The sequence below is a fragment of the Pongo abelii genome, chromosome 5 (assembly GCF_028885655.2).
Source record: "Pongo abelii isolate AG06213 chromosome 5, NHGRI_mPonAbe1-v2.0_pri, whole genome shotgun sequence".
NCBI lineage: Eukaryota > Metazoa > Chordata > Mammalia > Primates > Hominidae > Pongo > Pongo abelii.
Window position 1 is genome coordinate 19,003,869 of NC_071990.2, and position 12,769 is coordinate 19,016,637.

A 12,769-nucleotide genomic window follows, 5' to 3' on the forward strand; every position below is an offset into this window, starting at 1 on the left:
ACATCACACTCTGGGGACTGTTGTGGGGTGGGGGGAGGGGGGAGGGGGGAGGGATAGCATTAGGAGATATACCTAATGCTAAATGGTGAGTTAATGGGTGCAGCACACCAGCATGGCACATGTATACATATGTAACCTGCACACTGTACACATGTACCCTAAAAATTAAAGTATAATAAAAAAGAATATACTCAAAGTATAAAAATATATTTAGTTTAATATGCAGATACAAATCAAGAGAAAATTAGAATGGCCATACTAATACTGATCAATGCACATATCAGATAAAGGAATATTATCAGAAATAAAAAGGGACATTTCATCACGGAGTAAATTCACCAAGATGGCATAACACCCTTAAATGTGTATGCACCAAATAACAGAACCTCAAAACATACCAGGAGAAAAATCTTACCAAACTGAAATTAGCAATAGACAAACTCTCTGTCATAGCTGGCTATTTCAATACTTCTTTCTCAGTAGTTAATAAAACAAGTAGTTATAAATTTCAGATATGGAAGACTTGAAAAACACAATCACCAACTTCACTGAAGTAGCACTGTTGATGGAAATGTGAAATGTTTCAACCATATATATATATGGTTGAATATAATTTTTTTTTTGAGCCCGAGTCTCACTCTGTCACCCAGGCTGGAGTGCAATGGCACAATCTCGGCTCACTGCAACCTCCACCTCCCGGGTTCAAGCAATTCTCCTGCCTCAGCCTCCTGAGTAGCTTGGATTACAGGTGCACACCACCACGCCTGGCTAATTTTGTATTTTTAGTAGAGATGAGAGTAGACCATGTTGGTCAGGCTGGTCTTGAACTCCTGATCTTGTGATCTGCTTGCCTTGGCCTCCCAAAGTGCTGGGATTACAGGCATGAGCCACCACGCCTGGCCAATTTTTTTTTTTGCATTTTTAGTAGAGACGGGGTTTCACCATGTTGGCCAGGCTGGTCTTGAACTCTTGACCTCAGGTGCTCCACCTGCCTTGGCCTCCCAAAGTGCTGGGATTACAGGTGTGAGCCACCATGCCCAGCCAATTTCAACCACTTTGGAAAACAGTTTGGAACCTCCTTATCTTAATATATAACCCTACCACTTCCCTCCTAGGTATTTACCCGAGAGAAATGGAGCCATGTATACACCCAAAGACAAGTACATGAATGTTCTTGAAACTTATTCATTAACTTCCAGCCCCAAAGTAGAAACAAGTAGTGCATCACAATAAACAAATTGTAGAATAGTCATATGAGAGAAAACTACTCAGAAACAAAAATCAAGATCCATGCAACAAGTGGGTCTCTAAAAACATCATACTGTGCAAATGACCCAGAAGAGTTGATTGCTATGGTTCGATTCACATGAAATTCCAAAAAATGCAAGTGACAGATGTAGGTAAATACTTTCCCTAGGGTTAAGAAGGAATGAAGGCCCCTCATGCAAAGGGGCACAGATAAACTTTTTGGTTTTATGAAAATGTTCTATACCTTTATTATGAAGGTGGTTACACATGTATACAGCTGCCAAAACTCATTGAACTGTACACTTAAAATAGGTGTAGTTTACTGAAGGAGGGTCATACTTGTATGAGATTGATTATCAAAAAGAATGTGTCTTACCCTATTCTTAACACCAGCTCCATTTAGATAAATATAACATATACCCAGTGTGTTAATTAGGAAATAACAATCTTAAGAAAGAACATTCTGTAGAATAACATCTGGCTAGGTGAATTTATATCTTGGGATTTTTTTTTAAATTTTATTGTTATTATACTTTAAGTTTTAGGGTACATGTGCACAATGTGCAGGTTAGTTACATATGTATACATGTGCCATGCTGGTGTGCTGTACCCATTAACTCGTCATTTAGCATTAGGCAAATGTTATCCCTATGCTCCTAATGCTATCCCTCCCCCCTCCCCCCACCCCACAACAGTCCCCGGAGTGTGATGTTCCCCTTCTTGTGTCCATGTGTTCTCATTGTTCAATTCCCACCTATGAGTGAGAATATGCGGTGTTTGGTTTTTTGTCCTTGCGATAGTTTACTGAGAATGATGATTTCCAATTTCATCCATGTCCCTACAAAGGACATGAAGTCATCATTTTTTATGGCTGCATAGTATTCCATGGTGTATATGTGCCACATTTTCTTTTTTTTTTATCACTAAACATTTATTTATTTATTTTATTTTTATTTATTTTTATTATTATACTTTAAGTTTTAGGGTACATGTGCACAATGTACAGGTTAGTTACATATGTATACATGTGCCATGCTGGTGTGCTGCACCCATTAACTCGCCATTTAGCATTAGGTATATCTCCTAATGCTATCCCTCCCTCCTCCCCCCACCCCACAACAGTCCCCAGAGTGTGATGTTCCCCTTCCTGTGTCCATGTGTTCTCATTGTTCAATTCCCACCTATGAGTGAGAACATGCGGTGTTTGGTTTTTTGTCCTTGCGATAGTTTACTGAGAATGATGATTTCCAGTTTCATCCATGTCCCTACAAAGGACATGAAGTCATCATTTTTTATGGCTGCATAGTATTCCATGGTGTATATGTGCCACATTTTCTTAATCCAGTCTATCATTGTTGGACATTTGGCTTGGTTCCAAGTCTTTGCTATTGTGAATAGTGCCACAATAAACATACGTGTGCATGTGTCTTTATAGCAGCACGATTTATAGTCCTTTGGGTATATACCCAGTAATGGGATGGCTGGGTCAAATGGTATTTCTAGTTCTAGATCCCTGAGGAATCGCCACACTGACTTTCACAATGGTTGAACTAGTTTACAGTCCCACCAACAGTGTAAAAGTGTTCCTATTTCTCCACATCCTCTCCAGCACCTGTTGTTTCCTGACTTTTTAATGACTGCCATTCTAACTGGTGTGAGATGGTATCTCATTGTGGTTTTGATTTGCATTTCTCTGATGGCCAGTGATGGTGAGCATTTTTTCATGTGTTGTTTGGCTGCATAAATGTCTTTTGAGAAGTGTCTGTTCATGTCCTTTGCCCACTTTTTGATGGAGTTGTTTGTTTTTTTCTTGTAAATTTGTTTGAGTTCATTGTAGATTCTGGATATTAGCCCTTTGTCAGATGAGTAGGTTGCGAAAATTTTCTCCCATTTTGTAGGTTGCCTGTTCACTCTGATGGTAGTTTCTTTTGCTGTGCAGAAGCTCTTTAGTTTAATTAGATCCCATTTGTCAATTTTGGCTTTTGTTGCCATTGCTTTTGGTGTTTTAGACATGAAGTCCTTGCCCATGCCTATGTCCTGAATGGTAATGCCTAGGTTTTCTTCTAGGGTTTTTATGGTTTTAGGTCTATCTTGAGATTTTTAATTAAAATTGGTGCTGCCTTCCTCTTTTCTGAAATGGAAATGTGAACACAAATGAGTTTCATCTAGAAGGGAAATCCACAGCTATTACAAGTTCCTTTTCTTGATTAAGATGATACAACAAGGAACACAAATGAAGCACCCAAATAAAAATAGACTGTCTATACTTGTGTTATTCCTGAATGTCTGATGAATGATGCATTGTGGTTACCTAGATATGTTAGCTACATGGACAACTAAGCATTAACCCCCTGCTTTACAATTCTTTCAGTCCTTATTGAACATGAAGAATCAAAAACAGAAAACATTCTGAGTGATATTTATAAGTGGTTTGAGAGATAGCAGAGAAGGAGACTATTTCAGCAAACGGAAAATAATAAATCTGGTTTCAGACATATTAAATTAGAGGTGCCTATAAAATCTCCAGTTGAAGATATCCAGTAAGCAGATAGTGCCACAAGCTTGGAGCTTTAATAAAAGTCAGAGGTGCTGCTGGGGATACGGATGTGGAAGGAAAGATTGGGAGGTTGAAGAGAAGAGAAGGGGAAAGAAGGAAATGGTTAATACGTATTATATACTTTTTTAAAGTTGTATGGCTAAAGAAAGGAAAACTTAAAGAGAACTTGCTAGGGATAAAAAAGGTCAGAATATATTTCCCAGCTGAAGCATAGAAATTAGCAAAGAGAATTAAGTATAAGATAGAAACACTGGATTTGTGTGGTCTCCATGGAGATGGAAATGCAATAAAGAGCACAACCCGAGTGGCAATGTTGAATTTGAAAAGGAGGAAGAAGATATTGATCTGAGGAATACAGGAAAGAGAACTGGCTGGATTCAGATTATTGTCTATCTTACACACACACAAACACCCACACACATACACATACACACACCACTCTCATATTTAAAGTTTGACAGCAAGAAAATTAAAGAAGGGGATTGAGAGGACAGAAAAAACTGGGGTAAAGTCAGAGGCTTTCTTACAAAGCTCACAGTTATAAACTCGTAAAGTCCCACTCTGAAACTTTATTAGAAATTTCCTCAACAACACTGATGACCTGGAAGCAAGAGTTGAATGACAACTGGTTTATTAGGAATTTCATTTGGGATTAGTGTATGACCAATATAAGAGGAAACTTTCATATGACCTTTTGTGTTTGAAACTTGTGACGTATTTATTGATTGGGCATCTGAAGATTGCAAAGCAAGGATTTGGGAAAACTTTTAGAGCAAGAAAAAGTAATAGCTGATGGGGACCTGTTGGGTGTTAGAGAAGGAAATAAGGCCATTGAGTATGGAAGATCAATTTTCAAGGTGGATGTCCTGCTGGAGAGAGAAGGAATTCACTGGAGAAAGAACATTTAGTATGTTTAGGGACTGGAGAACTTGGAGGAACAGGCTCAGAACCAAGTTTATGTCAGAGGAAGGAATAGTGGCTGAAAATGTACTGTGAGAAGCTTATAAAAATTGTCTTCCTTATGATTTTTTATTTCTAACTACAGTTCTACATCTTCAGTACCACCTCCCTTTTTCCATCTCATTCAGTGAACTGGGACAATGGAAGAAGCAAATATAGATGTGAGGGAGAACAGTAGAGGCCATGTTTTCTTTTTAGTCCGTGGATCTCAAAATCAACACCTGGGACAGGGTAGAGGGGAGGAAATGGACCAGAGGTGGGAGGTAGGAGTGAGAAGATCTGAGTAAAATTGGAAACTGAAAATAAGGTCCCAGTGAACGGTGATGGGAGCAATTTGAGCTTTAGGTTCTCCTAAGTACGAAATGGCCTTACGTTGGATATGTGTGTACGTGCCCCAAACCGACTATTCATTCTGTTTATTTACTACTAGTGTAAATATTCTGTGTAGACTATCATAATGTTACTGTCATTGTTTTCAAGACTTAGATTGGCTAAGTGGTACTGGGGTTCTGGGTTCTGGTCACCTGTGAGCCAGGAAATTTTTCACTGATATTCTCTCTGATCACTTCCAATCCTCTTTATTTCATACTTGGCTTTTAATATTCACTTGAAGAAGAAGAAAAATATATGTGGTACATTTATATACACATATAAGACAGCTGAATGGAGCCAGTTTTGTATATCCGAGATCTGAATTCAGTGTGCTTGTCATTTAAACTCTCTATTTGCATGAGATGTATTAAATACTTCTTAAGAGAACAGGGCCCTAGGGGTCATATTTTCTTAAAACAAGACATGTACTTCCATTATGTGCTTCTGTGTCTGAAAAGGATGCACAAATTATATGTATGGGAGTGAAGGATAGTAATACTGAAATGCATCTTATTCCTGAAGGACTTTTCACAGTTGTGAACTACTTTATTTTGTATTACTCAAGTTGATTTTTTTTTATCTCTGTGAAATGGTAATAGAGTTTTATGCCTATCACCATAATATAATGATTGCCTGAAATACAGCAACAGTTCCCATACAATTTTAAATGATTCATAGCCACTTAAAGAATTGAGATCCTTATTACAACTTTTAAAAAGTAAATACAAATGTGTAAAAAAATAGGGCCAAGGTCTGTCATATCATTATGTATCCAGATACTATCAAGATGATAATCTCTGGCAGCTGATTAATATGGAGGAAGACATATGTAAGTTGAAAAAGTTCACTTTTAACATGCTCTACTAATGTCTCTCTACCTAGTAATTTGGTGAAATAATTTAGCGAGTGCTTCCACAGCAAATAGGTTTATCTTCAAACCTAATGCTCTTTTCCATCTTAACTGAGCATAAAATTATATCTTTAAAGATCTGCAAGTAAGAAAGGCTTGATGCCTCTTGAGCAGTTCAGTGTGACATATGGTTTTAAATGCAACAATTTTATCTGTATCACACAGTATCTGCAAATTTGAGCTAATGTTCCTGTGGAAACAAGAAGGGATTTATGCCCAAAACTAAAGAAGAAGAAGAAAGAATCTTTTTAGCTGCCATATGTAGAACACTGAAAACTGTATATAAATAGAAAACAATATTGACACTTATGCATCTATAATTTCTTTGGAAACATGTTTTTATGTCTAACTACTCTATTCAAACATTTATGGTAACAGAAACCTTGAATGCAAATTCCTACAGGGGTCAGGCAGGTAATAAATAGACCTGAGTGAAACAGGCCCAGTGAGGATTAAGGTAAACCTGAGTGGGTTGCCCTGTCTTAAGCTGGCAAATGTTTCACAAAATCCAGCAGACTGTTGCTATGGAATACTGTTGGCCTGCAGTTGCCAGATCTGCCAAATTTTCAAGAGATGCCCCATAATTGGATCTCATGTAAATTCTCACAATCATATTGGCAACAGGATTTATTTTTAACACAAAGTGTTTTAAAATAACTATTCAGGTCATAGTTGGCATGTGGGCTACTGATTTGTAACCACTGATATTTGATGTATGTTGTTAGATTAATGAGAAAACAAATGGTGGGAAGGTGGAAAGTAAAGGAGGAAGGGAAAAAGGAAGGAAAGAAGGGAAACAGAGAGAAGAAAATCAGTTATCTACAATATACATAAGGATTTTTATTACTGTTTTTTTTTTTAATTTTTATGGGTACATAATATGTGTATATATTTATGGGGTACATGAGCTGTTTTGATACAGACATGCAATGTGAAAGAAACACATCATGAAGAATGGGGTATTCATCCCCTCAAGCATTTATCCATTGAATTGCAAACAATCCCACTATACTCTTTAAGTTATTTTAAAATGTACTGTTATTATTGAGTATAGACTCCCTGTTGTGCTATCAAATAGTAGGTGTTTTTCATTCTTTCTATTTTTTTAATACCCATTAACCACCCCCACTAGTCTCAATAAAGAAAATATCAGGAGTTCTAATTTGAATTTTAATACAAATTAAAGTTTATTAAAGGATATATGCAACTGATTAAGCCTTGGAACTTCATTTCTTTCTGATGAACTGTATACACCTGGTAAGGAGTGCAAACCTCAGATAGACCATGGAATTGATTTTGTATATGGTGTGAGACAGGGATTAAGATTTATTCTTTTCAAAATTGATATAATATTGACCTCATACTATGTATTGAAAAGACCATTCTTTCCACAATTGTCAATGATGTCATCTTTGTTGTAAATCAAATCTGTATATAATATACAAATGAATACACACACACATTAACATCTACAGGGAAAGAAAGAAGGAAAGAAAGAATGAACAAAAGAAAGAAAGACAGAAAAGGGGGAGGGAGGGAGGAAGGAAGGAAGGAAGGAAGGATAGTTCTTGACTCCATGTTATATTCCATTATTTGACTATTGCAACAGTACCACACTGTCTTGCTTAGTGTAGTTTCATAATAAGTCATACTTGGTAGTGTCTTTCCACTTTGATGGTAGTGGTGTTTTGTTTTTTTCCTAGAATGTCTGGGGTGTATGTGGCCCTACATATTAACATATACGTTTTAAATGATCTTGTTAATTTCCAATTCCTTTGGAAAGCATTTGAGTACATAGTTAAACCTATATACCCAGGCACTCCACTTTAAGTACCTTCCCCAAAGCACTGCAAGCATGATGTAGCAAAAGACATTCAAGAATCCTCATAACAGCACTCTTTGAAATAGGCAAAATCTAGAAAAACTAAAATGTTCAATACAGTAGAATGAATACATTGTCTTATATTTATACAAGTAAATGCTACACATAGCAATGAAAATAAACTACTACTATAAGTAATGATATGGATGAATCTTACAATATTGAATTAAACCAGATATATTTGAGTATAAATTGTGATTCTATGTATACAAACCTTAGAAACAAGCAAAGTAAATTGATGGTATTAGAAGTCAGTATATCAGCTCTCTTTGGAGTGTAAGTAATGACTGAGAGTGGTATAGGGAGGGTAATTGGGTACTTGTAATCTTCTTGGCCTGTGTGCTGGTTACGCAAGAGGATATATCTTGTGAAAATTTCTCAAGCTGTACATTTATGATTTATGTACTCTTTTTCTATGCATGTTATACCTCAATGAAAATTATTTGAATATATGGATATCACACATGAGGCATAATAGCTTCATTTTGGTTCTGTTTTATTTTGTTCTTACAGAGCAAAATTTGGGAACAAATGGAAAAGTCTGTGGATCCATAGTTTCTGCTATAACAAACAAGGCTTTTATGTTTATATTGCACTTCCACGTCAGAAGAACCTATGGAAGAATCCAGGAAAATGCCTAGTGTTAATGTGAGGAAAGTACATGGATGGCAGCAGACTACCAGGTAACCCAGGAAAGAAACTGGGGAGGAAAAGAGAGAATAAGAGTGGACCAAATGGGCACCTGTATCCTAGACAGGATGTAGAAGTCATATAATTTTGCTTCGTGTTTAGTGAAAATTTATTTTTCTTCCCTTTCCTTCCTTTCTTTTCCCTTCCATTTCCTTTCCTTTCTTGAAACGTGTATTAACAGCAAACTCATATCGATGCAGCATCAACAGATGAAGCCAAATTTTGCACAAACATCGTAAGATTTCTAACTAACCACTTTAGGGTATGTGTGACTTGTGTCCAGTGGCTTATTAGTGTGAACAAAATCACGGAATCAAACGAGCCTGATGACAACTGCATGGAGAGAGAGATTGGGTCTGGGCCACATGACATACTCCTATTTGTTTTATATTATCAGTTAATAATAATCGTGTGTTATTGTCTCAACAACCCTGTCATGTAGACAAGAAAACAAATGCTGGGGATATTATGTACTTGATTTCAGGTTGTACTAGTGGTAAATCTTGGGCTCTTGCTGCCAAGATTTGAACCTTTTTCTTAGACTGATTATTTTCAAATGCCTTTTATCTCCATAATTTTATTTTTAAGGAAACTAAAACGAGAAGTGTAATGCACAAAACAGACAAAATGGGGCTACTCTGAGTGAGGCTGCATGGGAAGAATACACCAAGGGCTCTTTGTCCCTCCACTTCACCCTCTCCCTCTTGGTTTCCAGAGCCAGTCTCTCAGGTGAACCTTCCCTGAGCTTGTGTTCTTCTCAGATGGCAGGGTTTGCAGCAAGAGCTCCCATGTAGTAGTTTACTTTTGGATAAGTAGTTTACTTTTGGACTGGGAAGAGAAGAAGAGTTATATAGCTGGCCATCCCTGTGGGCAACTGGGATTCATTCCTGCTAGGACCCTCTGGGGGAATTATACAGAGTAAGTTTCAGAAAATTGTCCTGAGGAATGGCAACTTGGGAATGTTTACCTACTGGCTCCTGCCTCCATTGATCAAGGAATCCCCCTGGGAGTTTTAGCCCTCCTCACATTTCCAGTTTTGCCCCTGTGTGAGCACAGAGTAGGTTCCTGCAGGCGTCACACGCAGCAGCTTGCGTAGGAGGTGACCCACTCGGAACAGAAGGTGAGAGATGCATGGTGCCAATGAGGAGAGGAGCTTTCAGTCTCAACTTCAGCAAAGCTGGTTTGTCCAGGAATGTTGCTGGAGCAAATGGCAGTTTGAGAGATGGAAGGAGGGGTGCAAGCACTGAATACAAACCCTAGGTTAGGCTTTCTGAAACCTGTTTCACAGTGGCCCACTGCCTACATTAGAATCAACTGGCATGCTCCTAAACTGTAAACTCCTGGGCCATGCCCCAGAACTGCTGCACTGGAATCACCTCAGCTGTGATTCTGGAATCTTCATGTTACATGAACATTGTCAGACGAGTTATGCACAGTGAAGTTTAAGAACAGCTATTGAACATTTGGATTTGGATTCAGCTGTGACCAGTTTTTGCTGGCTTAAACATCCTGACTCAGGGATACCTCTTTTATAAAGGGCTGATACCGTTTCTTATCAGGCGAAGCAGTTGCTAATATTAAGTACTGTGAAACAGGAAGGTGGTGGAACAATTATTGTGTAAATAGAGATCCACATCCCACATGCTTGTATTCTCCTTGGGGATCTTCTCTATTCCCCTTTTCTCATACCTGCTTCAACTTCGAGCCTTTTGGGTTTTATTGAAATACTCTTGACATTTATGCTTGGACACTTGAAAAGTTTTTTCTCTTTACACTATTAAGCATTTTGTTGATTGACTTTGGCCTTTGTGCTTTCTCCAAATCTATTCTTTTCCTTACCTTTCTCACTCTTCAGGGTATTTCAGGTCTAAATATTGGCCAAATAATTCTCTATGCTATAATTTATAAAATATTTCCTCTTGGGTCAGGAAAATAAGAGGTTTTATTGCAGTTCAGTTCCAAAAGTAGTAGACAGAGACTGGGTGTTTAAACAGGGCCTGAAGCAAGGTTTTGCCAACCTTTCAGAGGCTGCATAACAAATATTTTTTATTTGCTCCGTCAGGTGTTGGAGTTAGCTATAGCCTCCTGAAGGTCATCTCTGAGCTTTCACTCCCTGTTACCCACACCAACCTTTACGAGTCCCCTATGAAAATAAAATCACCCTAGGAGGGATCATACTAAGCTATAATCAGTTAATACCTTGCTTTTCAATTAACACTCTAACAGGGATTATTTGAAAGTCGGCTGAGAATAGAAATAGAGGCAGGCTGGCACTTGCAAAGCCTGGTTAGAATAAGAAGAAAGAAAGAAAAAGACAGGAAATCTTTACAATTTTGTTTAAAACTGGTAGGTGGCCCGAGCACTCCAAATCACTTGGGCTGTCTCAGTTTTCCAACTTGTGCTTTAAAGGCACATGATTGTGAAAATTTGGCTTTTAAGAAGAATCAGGGTCTTCTTGAAGAAACAAAGAAATCCGGCAGATCATCCACCTACTCCCTGTTGTTACATATGGTATTATGCCCCTACCAGTGTATGACTACAGTGTATATATATATAGAGAGAAATGTCTTAACAATCCCCATGCTATCCTTTATTTGCTTTGTGTTCTTTGTGTTTATTGCCAACATAACTTAAAGGTAAGGGGTACTTAAGTCAACAATATTGATGTGATGGTTGCTACTCTAGTGAGCTACTGGGACAGACCTCATGAGATAAATTACACTCATGAGATAAATTCATGTTAGGATTAGGATTTTGAGCCTAGTCCTAACATAAAAAGAGCAGCATCTCCTCTCCAAAAGGACAAAAGCAAGTTGGTTGCTGTAATTTCAGGTAGTTCCTTGTGTGGTTATATTGTACAATCTACCTCTCCATGTCTGCCTGATTAGTGATTTTTATTTACTTATTTATTTACATTTTAATGCAATAGTACAAAAGAATATATGTGACATATGTATGTATGTATGTATGTATATATATGTATATGTAAGTCAGGGGTCCTCGACTCCCAGGCCATGGATAGGTACTGGTACTGGTACTGGTTGCTGTTAGAAACTCACATAGCAGGAGGTGAGCAGTGGGTGAGCAGAGCTTCATCTGTATTTACAGCCACCTCTCATTGATTGAATTAACATCTGAGCTCTGCCTCCTGTCAGATCAGCAGCGGCATTAGATTCTCATAGGAGCGTGAACACTATTGTGAACTGCACATGTAGGTTGCGTGCTCTTTATGAGAATCTAATGCCTGATGATCTGTCACTGTCTCCCATCACCCTCAGATGGGACTGTCTAGTTGCAAAAAACAAAAACAAACAGAAAAAAACAAGCTCAGGGCTCCCACTGATTTTACATTATGGTGAGTTGTATAATTATTTCATTAAGTGTTGTAATAGAAATAAAGTGCACAATAAATGTATTAATAATACCCTTGCATCCCCAAATTGTCCCTAATATCCCTGGTCTGCGGAAAAATTGTCTTCCATGAAACCTGCCCCTGGTGCCAAAAAGGTTGGGAACTGCTGATGTAAGTTATAAAGTGTGATAGTGTAATGAGCAACTGTGAACCTATCATCCAATCGAAATATTCAAACATGGTTGCAATGCTTCCCTGTATTTATCCCCCACTTCCATGCTGAAATATTCCCCTCATTTTGCACAAACACAGTAACCAGTACTTTGACTTTTGTGTAATTATTGCTTACTCTACTTTTATACTCTTGTCATTTGCTTGTTGGTAGGCCTAAATAACAGATTTTTTCAGTTGTGCTTCTTTTTGAGCAGTTCGTTAAACATATTACATGGGATATCTTCTTATGAAATTTATTGTTTTTCACTTTGCATCATGGTTGTCTGTAGCTATAGTTCAATCATGTGTATTCCATGGAATAGCTATGTCACAACTGATTTATCTATTCTCCTGTTAAAGGAGAATTATGGCTTCCAGTTAGCTGTTGCTGTCACGAATACACTCTTCTACATCTCCTGTTGCACATATATGCAAGTTTCACTAACACGTATACCTAGGACAGAGTTTCTCAACCTCAGCAGTAGTGCTGTGTGGAGCCAGATAATTCTTTGTTGTATGAAACTGTCCTATGCATCATAACATGTTTAGCAGCATCCCTGGCCTCTACCCACTAGATGTCAGTAG